Genomic DNA, 15,534 nt, shown 5'->3' on the forward strand with positions numbered 1-15,534 from the left:
CCCTTCATGGGCTGTTACGCACAGGGGTAGGATCGGACATAAATTGCTTAAAATCTAATTTTGATCGAATGCAACACAAACACGACACCATTTCAAGTTAAATTCTAAAGTCAAAATGTAAGAAAATTACACGAACTTAATGAGAGACTGCAGGTTCGATGATTTGCCAGTTGGCTTGTCAAGGACACTGTAAATTTGTTGCAAATTTTTCTGCATGAAAACAATGCCCTGGGAGTCTATTGAAAGAAAAAAAAGCAGGTTTAAAACTTCTAAATTATTTCTCTAATCAGTTAATGTAAAGTTCATGGCACTGAACCCGCTTTCACACTCAGCTGTAGATATTGGTACAATTTGGATTGGATTCACAAGGTATTTGAGTAAGGTGGGAATGTGTATTGAATTTTCTTTGTAGATGCGAAAATCTTCGACTGGTGACGCGTACGTGCTTTCGCTTACATTAGAGTTCACTTTTTATATAAACGAGGAATTAACATGTCACCATGAACACACGTAGCTATGTACAAAGGCTGTCGCAGAGAAGGTGAGACTAATTCCTGTATATGAAAACAGCGACCTCCATTGGCTAGCAAATGTACTAGGGTGAAAATTTAGTTCATTAGCTGCCGATTGATACCAAAATGAGCGCAATAGTTCAAAAAGTCGTGACTGCGTAGCAGTTAAAAGACAAGCATGAAAATAAAACAAAAAAATTACAAACCACAAAATTTTTATTCAGAATCAAGAATATCTAGTAGACGTACATCTTTTTCAAAATAGGCACCATTGACAGCTAAGCAAGCGTCCATACGCTCCTGCCACTTTGTGAATGTCTTTGAAAATTCGCCGTCAGGTAGCGAACTGAAGAAAACTTGCGCTGCGGTGATCACTTCTTTGTTCGTCATGAAATGACGACCACGTAAAGCGGCCTTTAAAAGTGGAAATAGCCAAAGGTCGCAGGGTGCAAGGTCCGGGCTGTATGCTGGATGTGGGAAAATTTCTATTTTTCTCTTCGTCGCGTAATCCTGAAAAGCCCGCACGGTATGCGGGCGTGCGATATCGTGGTGCAATATGAAGAAGTTCTTCAAATGCGGCCTCTTTTTTGCTACGTGCTGGCGCAGAGTCTCAATGACTCCTTGGTAATACTGTGGCTCTACTCAGTCTGTCTTGATCGGAAATGCCTGTTGAAACATTGCATATGTTTCAGCAGCACTTTTCCCTAAATGCCAACAAAATTTTATGGCATGTCGCTGTTCATCTTGAATACTCATCGCGAGAAGCAATGATATACACAAAAACCTGGAGGGATAAACGAAACACGTTCCAAGTAAATCAACACAGCTGCTCACTAATGTGGTTTCTCAACATGTGACAACTTGCTACGGAAACAAAATGAGTCATCCTACACGACGCGACTAGTGCCGAAACCATAGGCAGTGTTGCCAAGCCAGGAAAAAATCTGTCTCACCTTCTCTGCGACAGCCTTTGTATCTGCATTTAATACGACTACATTCGGAAAGAAACCTAACTCTTCAAACCGGCTCTTCATATAGTCCACCAACGATTGAAAAGAAATCTTTCGAGCGCATGGTTTTCCTCTAACTTTGCTTGCTCTGAGATCTGAAGGATTTCGGTTTTGCAAGTGTAATGATAGTACTTCCAGTGTTTGAAGAGCATCATAAGGTACAGCTAGTTACATTACAAATAATTACTATGCCAAATGTTATACAAATACTTGAAAGTTAGATCTCTTGCGAGTTGGTCGGGAATCATCTCGATTCAGTATTTTTTTTTAAAAAAAAAAAAGGCAACACAACGCTATAACTGTCAACAAGCGAAAAGTCCTGTTAACATACGTCAAAGAGAGGGCACAGTTTTCGAAGTTTGATAGAATAGTACTTGTAAAACTCCTTCTAGAAGTCTGAGAAAATATATATTCACTGAAGTAAGATCCCGGGTTCGATTCCCGGCCGGTTCAAATCCGGGAACTTTTCTAACGTTGGAAGCGGCCCCGGCGCCCACCCAGCGTCGAATTACATAGGTACCTGGGAGAAACCCTGGGGGGTAAAGGCGGTCAGGGGCGTGATCCTGATCACATCACCCCTACTCACGACCGGATCAAGAAAGTGTGGGGCGTTACCCCCACACACCCTATACGCCTTCATGGCGTGGTGCTAAGCACAGGGGAGCACTTTACCTTTTTTTTACCTTTTTTTATATTCACTGAAGTGGAATTCTGTATGTACGATATATTTATGATTTTCATATTCAGTGGGTGGGAAATGATTATTCCTGATTTGGAATAACAACAAATCCTACTCGCTTATATGCAACAGATTGAATTGATATTTTTATACTATCATGAAATTTTAACATCAGTAGTGTTTTCATAGCTTGTGATTCTGAGACTATTCCGTTTGAGAGTTAATAGCTGAACATTTATAGAAATTGTCTGAAAATTTGCAGTTGTAAGACTTCTGTTTTACTTACATGTCTGCATTGGTGTTTTGTTTGTTATATCAAATAAATATGTAGTATAAAAATGAATTGTTGCTGTAAGTTAGTCAAATTTTAGGAATACACCACTATATGATTGGATCTTGTTTGTCATATATTTATTCTGGCAAATTCCAAATAAATTGTTATTAATGTACTTTTACATTTACAATAATAATATCTTTATTTGCAAACCAAATATGATTATAACTTGACTTTATTTTGGTAATAAGCTGGCATTTTTATGATTTGCATTTGGAGCTGCTGCTGGCCTACATGGTAGAATAGTAATTTTGAAATCTGGTTAAGGCATGGATGTGTCATTGTTTGTACTATCTTCTAACTATTCTGAAATTTTAATTTTGTGAAATTGAATTTGACACAGGATAATTGCTAATTTTTGTTTTTTTAATGTTCTCACAGATGTGTTACAAATGTATTATACAATTCTTATTTTATTTCAGGTGAAATAAATTTTCTGTGGTGCCCTTGATTCCACTAAAGCATTTTGATACCATGTGCAGATGTCTTCTTCAGAAAAGTGTGTGAATGGAAGTTCAAATTATGTCTACAACTTTTCAGGAGTTGGCTCGAGGAAGGATTTTAGTGATGTGGGACTAGAAATGCTAAATGTTAGTTATGGTATTCATGCCATTTATAATATCATAGCATTTAGGATACTGAAAGAGTTTAAAGCTAGTTGAAGATTGCTTAAAGACACCATCAAAGAGTTGGGGTTCATTTCTTGGCCACGTAATGGATGTTGGCATTTGTCCTAATTCTCATTTACACTTCTAGTGATGATTTGTAAAGAGACAGAAAAGTAATGTAAAATAGGAATTCATATAAATCTGATGAAAGTAGGAAGGTGAAATGCTTTTGCTAATTGTAGTATATCATTCATATTGCGGGAAACTAGAGACGCTGTAGTAAATAGAGAAGCTTATGAACTCACTTTTCTACAAAACTGTGTTTTGTTATATTAATTTCGGTGGTCACTACCACCATTCTGATTGGGACTTGCTGCACTGTTGTTTCGCTTGGAATGTTTTTAAGTTGTCGACTTCCACTAGGTGTGCTGTTGTCGTATTATGTAGAACTGTGCATGCATAGTCATTGCACACAGATTTTGATGCATAAAATATTTATCGCACCCACGTATTATCGCTGTCACACCCATGTCACAAGGAGTTTTGTGAGACTTTGGGAAGCTCCTGTGTGTCAGATAATGTTCGGAGATACAAGTTTTGCATGTCATGTGAGACTTGACATATCTCAGTAGGAATTAGTAAAGTTTAATGTCATTCTCACTATATTTGGGGGAAGGGGTGGACAATTTCCTGTTGAAAAGGAAATAATGGTCATTACATTAGAAGTTCTTTTTGGATCTGAAAGTATCAGCCACAAGTGCACTATTCTTGCAATGAGTATAGAAACATCAGGCAATATGCTGGTACCATTATGAACAGTCACGTCATGGCGTTGCCTACGTGGGGACCTGGCAAAGTTCAAATTCCATTTAAGAAATCTTTTTCTCTTCTTGTACTCGATCTAGTCTGTACTGAAGAAAACGAAGTATAATTTGTTTCTCTAGGAAGCAAAGTTTCAGATTAAAGCCTCGAGAGAATTTTAAATTACCCTCCGAAAACAAGCATGGACTTTACATTAGAATATTTTTTCCCCTCCGAAAGTCAGCAGCAAGTGCGCAATTCTTGCCACGAGAATGAAACACACATCAGTTAATATGCAGGTGCCGTTTGGAACAATCACTTCCTGGCATTGCCTACGTGGTTCAAATTGCATAAAAAAAACCTTTGTCATCTACTTGTTAAATGTAAATTAGGTTTCTTCAACCAAAGCCTTATAGCCTCGTTTATATTGAGAAAAATGAGATATAATTTTTATCTGTAGCATTCATAGTATCAAAAATATTTTAAAAAATCTAAATTTTGAATTTCCCGCCAAACAAGACAAGCATGGCTTTTTGCAAGAAAATATGTTTTATCCGAAACTATCAGCACTAAGTGAAGAATTCTTGCCACGAGAATGGTACACATATCAGGTAATATGCTGGTACCATTTTGAACAGTCACGTCTCAGCATTGCCTGCGTGGGGGCCCAAGAGAGTTCAAATTTTGTAAAAAATCTAAGATTTTCAGAATTTTTTTCTATTTGAAAATTCATGTTTTCAGACATAGGCTCATAGCCTTGACTGTATGGAAGAGAATAAGTTATAATTTTTAACTCTAGCATTCCTTCTTACATAAATATCACTTTTCATTGAGTCTTGATAATTTTAAATTTTCCACTGAATAAAAGCACAGGTTTTACATTAGAGAATATGCAGTGATCAGAACGCTACATTTTAAAAGTAGCTTCTCTACAGCTACAGCTACTCTTCCAAAATGTAGCTTCGCTACAGCTACAACTACATTTACTAAAAAGTAGTTCGCTATGCTACTCCTGTTCGCTACTCGCTACTTTTTTCGCTACTTCTGCATAAAAAAATGAAAACAACCATATGGGTATTAAAAAAATCACCTACTACTGGTAAATAGATTCTGTTATTTATTATCATGATTCCAGTCATTCGATAATTTTGATAGCAGTGTTACTTCAGTTACTTATTTTTACTATAGTTTTTGAGAATACCATATCTATGCAAGTGGCATATCAATTGCAATTAGGGTCTTGCCCAAATTAATTATTACAACTATACACAAATAAAATTTGGTAGGATTACGTACTTATGTTCACATCAACATATTTTTCTTGAGAATAAATATTTCATTTTTTATAGACGGATATGAAGTCAGCATTTTGAATGAAAAGTACCTGGAGCCCTTTGACTACAAAAGGGCCCCAGGTTCGATAACCAGCGGATGCACATAGTGGTTAGGATCCAGTCTCGATCAGCTTATCTATGCATAAAATGGACTCAAAACGAAAGCTAGGAAAGACGCCAAGTTGGGAGGATGAGATCCTCCTGCTCCTCCATTCCGCACACTGCTCATCATTCATCATTCTTCCTCGTTCTCACAATTAGCCGAAAGTGGCAGAAACCGACTATAGATAAGAGAATAATTAAATATACCATTCATCCTCATTGTCATGCAGCGGTGTGCATTCAGGATACGCAAGGTACGCACTGCGTACCCACAACACAGTAAGAAAAAATAAACATTTTTCGTCTTCCCCGAACATGAAAATTCAACAATTATCGCTCCGAAAGCAGTTCCACTGCAAGAAATTCCGATTTCCGCACGAACACGCTGCTGCCTTCCTGAAGGCAGTCCCGAATGATCCCGATTGTGACCGACACCCACCCGATCCGCGTTCCTGCCGATTTCCGCAGAAAGACGCTGTTTCTTCTGCTTGGTACCCTAGAAATTCGGAAGGTAACCCCATTGGCTCAAATCAGCCCCGACCACTTGTTTGGGTCTGTCCTCGCTTACCCTCTCTCCCACTTCTTTCCCGGTTCTAAAAAGCATCGAGGGTACCCAAGATTTTGACAGCGTATGCAGTGTTGACAGTAGTCAACATATTTTTTTCTGGAATGCTTAGCTTACTAGCATTTAGCAGCCACTCGTAGATAGATCACTGTTGGGTTGCAATAAAAATACATTATAAAAAGTGATACCGGAATCAGACAGGAGGGCAAGAATATGTAGTGGTGGAAGATCATATTTAATATACGCGTAAACTATCACATATAAAATATTTATGTGAGGTTAAAGTTACACTAGCAAGTTTGTTTTTTTCGTATAGGGAGGTGAGGACCAGAATGGACTGTCACTGTGTCGAGGGGAAAATATGTAAACAATTTGCAAGTTTCGCACAATTCTCAGAGTATGAGAGTATCTGTTTATCTCCTTTCGGGATCAACATTTCCTTTGAGTTCCATAGCATGGGTGTTGATTGTTGACCCAAAGATATGAATGAATGATAAAAGAAAAACATAATAAAACACAATGCTTACAATGGGATTAGAATGAGCCCCCCCTTCTCCCGCCAGACATTGCAAAGTGATGTACGGTAGTTTTGCTTTTGAAGTGTTCTGGGATGTATGCTGACGTATTTTCTACTTGTCCTTAATTATCTCCCTTCTACAAAATACTTTGTCGACTGGCAACTCCGATTCATTCGTCCACAAGAACGCGTGGTTTTCGGGCATAGCGGGACCGGACACAACGTACCGTGGGAGGTTGACTTTTGCTTTCTTTTGTCGTGAGAAATTTGCAGCGAGTGTTTCGCTCATGTAAATAACATTACAGGATCTCTACTGTTTGTCGGTGCTGTGAAGTGATAAAATAGGGGGACCGGGAGTTATTGATGACATACTGGAGAAGGGATTTTCGGAATTTACGAAAAAAGTGTAAACAATCCGAAATGGAAGGTCTGTTCCTGATTTGAAAAAATTGTTTCAGGCAGGAGTTGTGAAGGATGGTAAGCAGTATATTAGTCATTTTGATTTTTGATAAGAAGAAAAAATATCTCTACAGAGTGATTGACTGAGTAGAAAAACAGTGAAACTTTATTGTTGGCCTTATTCGTTGGTTTCCTCTGCGAAAGATGTTGTGAAATAGTAGAGGATACTGAGATTTATCAAATTTATTACATGAAATTTTAAAGGATGGTAAATGATTGAGCAATTTCCTTCCCGTTCAATGTTCATCGCACTGCATGAAGGAAATAATCAAAGTTGAATTGTTGGACTCTACGTAGCTCTATCAGAATATATTTGCGAATATAAAATATCATACATATATTTTACCTCGTTACATTTGGATATTGATACAAGGATGAGAAATTTCCCATTATAAAATTGTAAAAAAAAGTTATTTTCTGAATAACATGATGGCCAGGGGGGGGGGGGTTCTGGCCCCCATAATTCATTTCAGTTGGCCACTTGTTGCGTACCCTAGTTTAAATGTCACCGCACGCCACTGTTGTCATGATTGAGAGAAGTGGAAGAATAGATGAGGAGGTAAACAGAAGAGGACAAACGGGTGGTGGACTATATCAAAGCGTTCGAAAATTAATATGGAACAGGGATGTACCTATGAAATGCAAGAAGGTAATATATAACACATACTATGTACCAATAATTACGTATGGAGCTGAGACTTGGACAATGACATAGAGAGACAAAGAAAAGATGTAGGCAGTGGAGATTAAATTTTTAAGAGTCTTTTGAGGAAGACTAGAAGGGATAGAATAAGAAATGAGGAGATCTGACAGACAGTGGGTGTAGTAGGTTCCTCTCTAAACACACGTCGTCTCTCCCATGTACTTCAAGGCACGGTCGCTGGTTCGGGACTGCCAGCTGAATCAGGACTGCCGAGCTTCCTCGCTCGTAATCGCAGCACTAAAAAAGGCCAGTGGAGACCTCTAGCGGTCAGTCGCTCAACCAACATACAACAAGACAGACGCAAGGCGTACCGACGATTTGAGGAGGAAATGTGAGGCTTTTCTACGCGGTACTTTAACGTAATACCGTTTATTACGATCCGCGCAGAAAAACGTCACAGGACACATGAAGAGGATGGATGCAAAAAGACTACCAGTAAGAGCTTAGAATGCACAAGGAGTGGGAATAAGGCCAAGGGGGAGACCAAGATTTCGGTGGAAAGAGCAGATAGCGGAGAGTGTTAGGAGAAGAGGACAAGATTGGAACACCGTGGAAAGAGAGGAGTGGTGGAAGACCAAGAAAAAATGGAGAGGCTTGACTTCTATGCCGACACAGCCAGAGGCAGGAAACAGCGAAGGATGATGATGATGATGATGATGATGTTATGATTAGCAAAAGTTACAGAAAAGTGACGCAAAAGTAGGATAAATACATAAATTTGAAAACTATGTATATTAAGTAAAGAAAATTGTCGTTTCTGCAGGAAAGTCAATAACTCGTACATACTTTTTGCAATATGATAAAATTATTGAGGAAACTGTCGTGTAAACCTGAGTGTTCTAAACGTATTGTAATTTTAAAATTTGTGAACATATACTATCACGAAAATAATTGTAATTCCAGAAACTCTTTCATTCTTCTTATTCCAATAATTTCTTTCTGGCGAGATCCTGTATACTGACGATGATCAATGCTGTTAACGTACTGAGCCATTTATTGATGGCACTATTCCCTTGTCAGTGCAGTGGAAAATCAATCACTCGTTTTTGCACTGCAAGTTGCGTCTTACACAGCAATTATTGACATTTTTGTGTCTCTTACACCATGGATATCCACAGGATTTGTTCCGGGAGGGAGGGGGACGCAAACGAGGCACTTTTTTCCAGTGGTGCAGCAAACGAGGCATGTTTCCACCAAAATGGCGATGCAGCTAAAAAAAACGTAGCTGTTAGCAGGAATATATTCAGATATGTCAGTTAGTTATCTGGATATCTGAATTATTCAGATAATAATTAAATAAATTACGCAGATATCTATAATTACAGTCTAGATAATCTGTATCAGATTGTCTTTATGAACCTCCTGCAAAATTAAGGGTTATTGTCGATTTTTTTTCTGACGCTGTTGCCACATTCAAAATTCACCTCAAAATGCTGAGAAAAAATGTAGCTGTAGCGAAATTATCGCTACAACTACAGGAATTTTATAGCTTCGCTACCGCTACCGCTACAGCTACAGCTACAGCTACAAATTTTGTAGCTAGCTACTGTAGCGACGCTACAAGTATCTCGCTACTTCTGACCATTGAGAATATGTTGTTGTTTCTTTCGAATCGAATCGGCAAGTGTGCAATTTTTACCAGGAGAATGAAACACACATTGGGTAATACGCAGATATGGTGTTGATCCCTCACATCTTGGTGTTGCCTACATGAGGACCCGACAAAACTCAAATTTCGGTAAAAAAGTAATAACTACCTAACTAACTAACTCTCTAGCCTTCTTAAACCCGAAGGTTCATGGCTGCAGCAACACAGGCCTTCCATCTGTCCCTATCTTAAGCAAGATCTATATACTCTTTTCCATCCCTACCGATTTCCCTTAGGTCCATCTCAACGTTGTCCCTCCATCTTCGTCTTGGTCTTCCTACAGGTCTCTTACCATCAGGTTTCCCAACAAGAATCCTGTAAACTCCTCTTTCCTCTCCCATTCGTGCCACATATCCTGCCCACCTAAGTCTTCTTGATTTAATTATTCTAATAATATCTGGACATGAATACAAATTATGTACTTCTAAATTATGTAACCTTCTCCACTCACCTGTCTCCTAATCCCTTTTAGGTCCAAAGATTTTCCTAAGCATCTTATTTTCAAATACTCTCAATTTATGTTCCTCTCTCAATGTAAGGGACCAAGTTTCACATCCATATAATACTACAGGCAAAATTACTGTTTTGTATATTTTAACTTTTAGTTTCTTAGATATTAAACGAGAAGACAAAAGTTTTATGAAGAGAGAAGTAACATGTATTTCCTGAATTAAACCTACTTTTTATTTCCTCTTTAATATAATTTTCATTTGTTAATATTACTCCTAAGTATTTGAATTTGGAAACTGGTTCAAACGAGTTGTTATCGATAATTAGATTTTGATTATTACCTAACACTTGGTTGCGGCCTGTAAGCATATATTTAGTTTTCTCTTTGTTAACTTCCAAACCTATCTCTTTAGCAGTTTTGAAAAATATTTTAGCATTATTCTTAACTGTATTCACATCATCCCCCAGTAAGTCTACATCATCTGCATATGCTAACAACTGAGTCATACCATTTAATTTTAGTCCTTCGTTAGTTTCTTTTACCTTCCTAACAGCATATTCTAAGGCAAAATTAAAGAGCAATGGAGATAATGCATCTTCTTGTTTTAATCCATCATGAATTGTAAATTTGTCAGACATATTAATACCCACACGAATTTTACTTTCTGTTTCACTGGTGCATATTTTTATCATACTAACAAGCTTCTTAGGTATTCCAAACTCTACTAATATATTATATAATTTATCTCTTTTGACCGAATCATATGCTTTTTTGAAATCAATGAATAGCTGATGGACATTTTGATTATATTCCCACTTTTTTTCAAGTGTCTGTCTGATGTGAAAAATTTGATCTGTAGTTGATCTGTTACGTTTAAATCCACATTGATAATCACCTATAATTTCATTAGCATATGGAGTTAGTCTTGTTAACAGAATGTTAGACAATATTTTGTATGTTGTTGAGAGTAGAGAAATTTCACGGTAATTATTGCAGTTCATTTTATCACCTTTTTTAAACACAGGGACAATTATGGATTCTTTCCACTGTTGAGGGATTTCTTCTTTATTCCATATTAAACAAATTAATTTATGAATTTGACATATTAATGAATTTCCATCATATTTAATTAACTCAGCTGGTATTAAATCAATGCCAGGTGCTTTGTTATTCTTTAGCCTTTTAATAGCATCTTTAACTTCAGTCAAGTTAGGTTCTGGAACTAAAGGTTCTGCTGTGTGTACTTCATGGACATTTAAAAGGTCATTAAAGTAGTTCTTCCATCTATTTAGAATATCGCTTGGGTCAGCTAGAAAATCACCGTCTTTATCTTTTATCAAGTTTACTTTAGGTTGCCACCCCTTTCTAAACTCATTTACACCTTTATATAAATCTCTGATATTTTTATTTTTGCTGTTTGTTTCAATTTCGTTAATTTTGCTTTTCAAGTAATCTCTTTTTTTACTTCTAAACGTGCGGTTAACTTCTCGCTTTATTCTATTATAATTGTTTAGATTTGTATCATCAGAGTTATTTAACCACCTAAGTCTAGCCTGCTTTCTTATTTCTATTAGATTATGACATTCATTATCAAACCACGGCTTACATTTTCTCGGTTTATGGTATCCTATACTTTCTTTAGCTGCTGATTCTATTGCATTACGTATGTGCTCCCAATTCTTATTTACGTCTGTTTCATTTATATTTTCATCATCATTTAAATCCGGCAAAACATCAAATCTATTTGACAGTTTAATTTGGAGTTTAATTTGGTAATCTTTCTTAATTCTTTCATCAGTAAACTTTCCTGTATCAAATTTTATAACTTTTAGATTTTGTTGCTTATGATTTATCGCTGAGAGTCTTTCTCTTAATTTAGCAATTACTAAATAATGGTCACTGGCACAGTCAGCACCTCTATGTGTACGAACGACGTCAATTATACTAGTATGCCTTCTCTTATCAATGAGAATATGATCTATCTGATTATGAGTTTTACCATCTGGAGAAGACCAGGTATATTTATGGATATCTTTATGTTTAAAAGTGGTACTTTTCACAATTAAATTCTTTGAGGTTGCAAAAGTAATCAATCTTATACCATTATCATTACTTAATTCATGAAGACTTTCTTTACCAATCGTGGGTTTAAATGTCTCTTCTTTGCCAATCTGTGCATTACAGTCACCTAACAGAATTTTCATATCATACTGAGAAAATTTATCAAAGACCTATTCTAACTCTGTATAAAAATCATCTGTAGTATTATCATCTTTATCTTCCGTTGGTTCATGTATGTTTATTAAAATAATTTTACACCACCTACCTTGTAAAACTGCATATTATATCCTATCATTAATAAATTCTACTGTTTTAACAGCCGAGATAATTCTATTATTTATGAAAAAGCCTGTTCCAAAATTATGATTTTCAGTACCACCATAGAAAAAAGTATAATTTTTAGTTTTACAATTCCCTTCTCCTGGTCACCTAACTTCCTGGACAGCTACTACATTTAATTTATACTTAACTATCTCATTAACTGTACACTGAAATGCCCCAGGCCGGTAAAGGCTCAGAACATTCCAGGTGCCTAATTTAATATCCTTATTCCTAATGTAGATCTTATCCTTAGTCCAGGGATAACGGGGGACTATTTTACCCCCGGAATATTTTACCTTGAGAACATCCATGGCATTATATTGCTGTTTGTTGACATGTCTTTTTACAGTGCAGAGTTGTCAGCTCTACGCCTAACCCCCAATATGAATGGAGGAACTACTACACAAGACAAACACAAACACATTAGACAGCACAATTACCACACAAGACGAACACAAACACATTAGACAGCACAACTACTACACAAGACACACACAAACACATCACAACTATAACACAATATAAACACAAACACACCACAACTACTACACAATATAAACACAAACAAACTACACACCACAACTGCTACACAAGACAAACACAAACAAATTAGACAGCACAACTACTACGCAAGACAAAACAAACATACTAGACAGCACAACTACTACACAAACATACTAGACAGCACAACTACAACACAAGACACATACATACACACCACCGATACTACACAAGACAAACAGTAACACATTAGACAGTATAACTACTACACAAGATAAACAAACACACTAGACAGCACAACTACTACACAAGACAATCCCAACCACACTAGACAGCACAACTACTACACAAGACAAACCCATATACAAAAACACCACAACTACTACACAAGACAAACACAAACACACTAGACACCACAACTACTACACAAGACAAACCCAAACACACTACACAGCACAACTACTGCACAAGACACACAAACACATAACAACCACTACACAAGAAAAAACACAAACGCACAACTACTACTACTACACAAGATTATGAAAAAAAATCCTCACAGAAACATAGTCAGTAGTGCAAATTTGAATGCTGAAACATTACTTCGCAAGGCGTGAATGCCAAAAAGGACCAAACTGACAATATCCTTTGCACTTGCCTCATAATGCCCTGAATATATATTATATTATATGTTGCTTACCTTTGAAAATTTGAGGATAGGAAGAAGTGTCGAAATACCCAAGCATGGAAGGATTTTTAAAATCTTCGTAGAGGTTAGGTGTTTGTATGTCATAAATAAAACTGTCGGTGTCTATGTACAAAATTGACAGCTTATCATTATAGAAGGGTTTCATAATATTATAATGAAATTCGATCGCGATTTGAATCTAGGATCAGATACCAATTTTCTACATTTATTGTTATCTGAAACCAATTTTGTGTCTACACGCTTTCTGACGTCCTCCATCGTTTTTCCATAAACGGCATTATTCATTAGTTTATAAAAATCTTTATCTAATTCTGAAATGGCAGCTGTTCTGTGTCTCGTGTTGGTCTCAATATAAGATTTTAACCATTGAGAGTGTTTGAACTTGAGAATTCTTCTCACATTTACTACCTGAACACCCTTCCCAATCAAAAACCGGAGATTCTTGTAGTGGACGACATATCTCTCTTTTTTCTCCAGAGTTAACAAAAGCTTGCTTTGATTAGAATCAGGTGGACATTTAATTTCGGGAGCCGGAGGTAAATCGGAAAAAGTATCATGCAAATTATTTGGAAATTCAATGTCCACCTCAATGAACAGACCAAATTCACGATTGTCGAAATGATTAATATCAATTGAAATGGGATCTATCCACTCGAATCCTCCGTAGGAAAGTTTTTGTATCATTGCGAATCCGTAGAGATTGTTTACGTCACCGTAAAATATGTAATTCGAAGATCGATTTGCATCGTATTGATTCTCAGACATGTGAATATTGTTTGCCTTTGCGTGTCTCTGCGAGCATTGCACCATCTCCCTTTGCACGTATCTCCCTTTCTCTGAAAAGTAACTTGTCCACGTCCGATATCAATTCCAACTTGATCCTGGTCTAGAGCAACATAGCAGACCACGCCAAACCAGAAAGACTGTAGAAATATGCTGGATTTAATTTATAAATATTCGTTGCTGTTTTTCTAAATACCTGAAAAACATCAGCAAGTATTGTTACATCTAATTTGAGATATGCATCGTGATAATCCCCGAGAGTATTGCATCTCAATTTCTTCCATATTAATTTCGCATGTTCGTATTCTTCATTCGTAATTCCGGTTTTTTTCAGTGGACTGAAGAATTCTTTTTGAGGTGGGAGAGTGTCATCGTCAAATTTAGATTCATCGGTTACATATTCGTAAGGATAAATGCCTTTACGTTTAATCAGTTCTACGTGTTTGTTGGGGAAACTAGCTTTTGTAATTTTAAATTGTTCGTCGGTAAGTTTACTCGCTAAAGCATCGAGACTTGCCGATAGGAATCTAAAAGAATCTAGAAACCTCATCTCTATGATTTCATCTTAACTTTCTTACTTATAGAAATATAACGTTCTTCGTTTTGAGCAAGAATATCTATTTTTTGCGTATCGTATCCAAGATTCCTAATTAAAAAATGGAAGTCGTAATTGGATCCATTGTGAAAAAATATTGGTACGAATTTAGGCTTCTGGATTTTGAGGTTGCAGGTGTTACAGATTCCCCTAATGTAGTTTCCGGTGAAATGATTATGGTGAAATACTTTCCGATTCTCATCCGTGAAATGTTGATCACACACCGGACACGTTTCAATGTTATTGTAAGATTGAAGTTCATCACTGGATAATGGAAGCATTGGTTTCGATTGGCATAAGAGGCTACCAATGTTCTCAACCTCCTCCACAATCTTTTTAAAAAAGAGTTCACTAACATTCGGTCCGCGATATATATATATGGTTTATCTCTTCTATCCTGCCAAACACCAACATATCCAAAACTATTTGGATCATGAAGCTGGTACGGTGTTGTGGAAGAAAATTCGGGATCCGGATCGCAATAGGACAATGGTTTGAGAAAAGCCTCAAAGTCTGGGATGTTGATGGCCGGATGTTCCAACAACGCCTTGTACATTTTAAATTCTTCGAATTCATTTGCTTTGGGCATCAACATGCGAGCCGGTCTGTTGACTCCACAGTAGACTTTATGTTCAGCAAGTTTTTGTTTGGCAATTTCTTGATTTTGGAAATGTTGGTAATTACGTCGTTCACGATCGTCGAATACGGTTAAACACCTTGGACAAACTTCGATGTGTGCACAAAACGTAGTTGTTTGGCTTCTGACCAAGCGGGAGAGTGAACGAATTAGCGTGTAATGATGAACATCATCGTCAGCAATGAGAAGCAGGTTGATTTCCAC

The sequence above is a fragment of the Lepisma saccharinum genome, chromosome 19 (genome assembly GCF_977018435.1).
Source record: "Lepisma saccharinum chromosome 19, izLepSacc3.1, whole genome shotgun sequence".
In the NCBI taxonomy this organism is placed as follows: Eukaryota; Metazoa; Arthropoda; class Insecta; order Zygentoma; family Lepismatidae; genus Lepisma; species Lepisma saccharinum.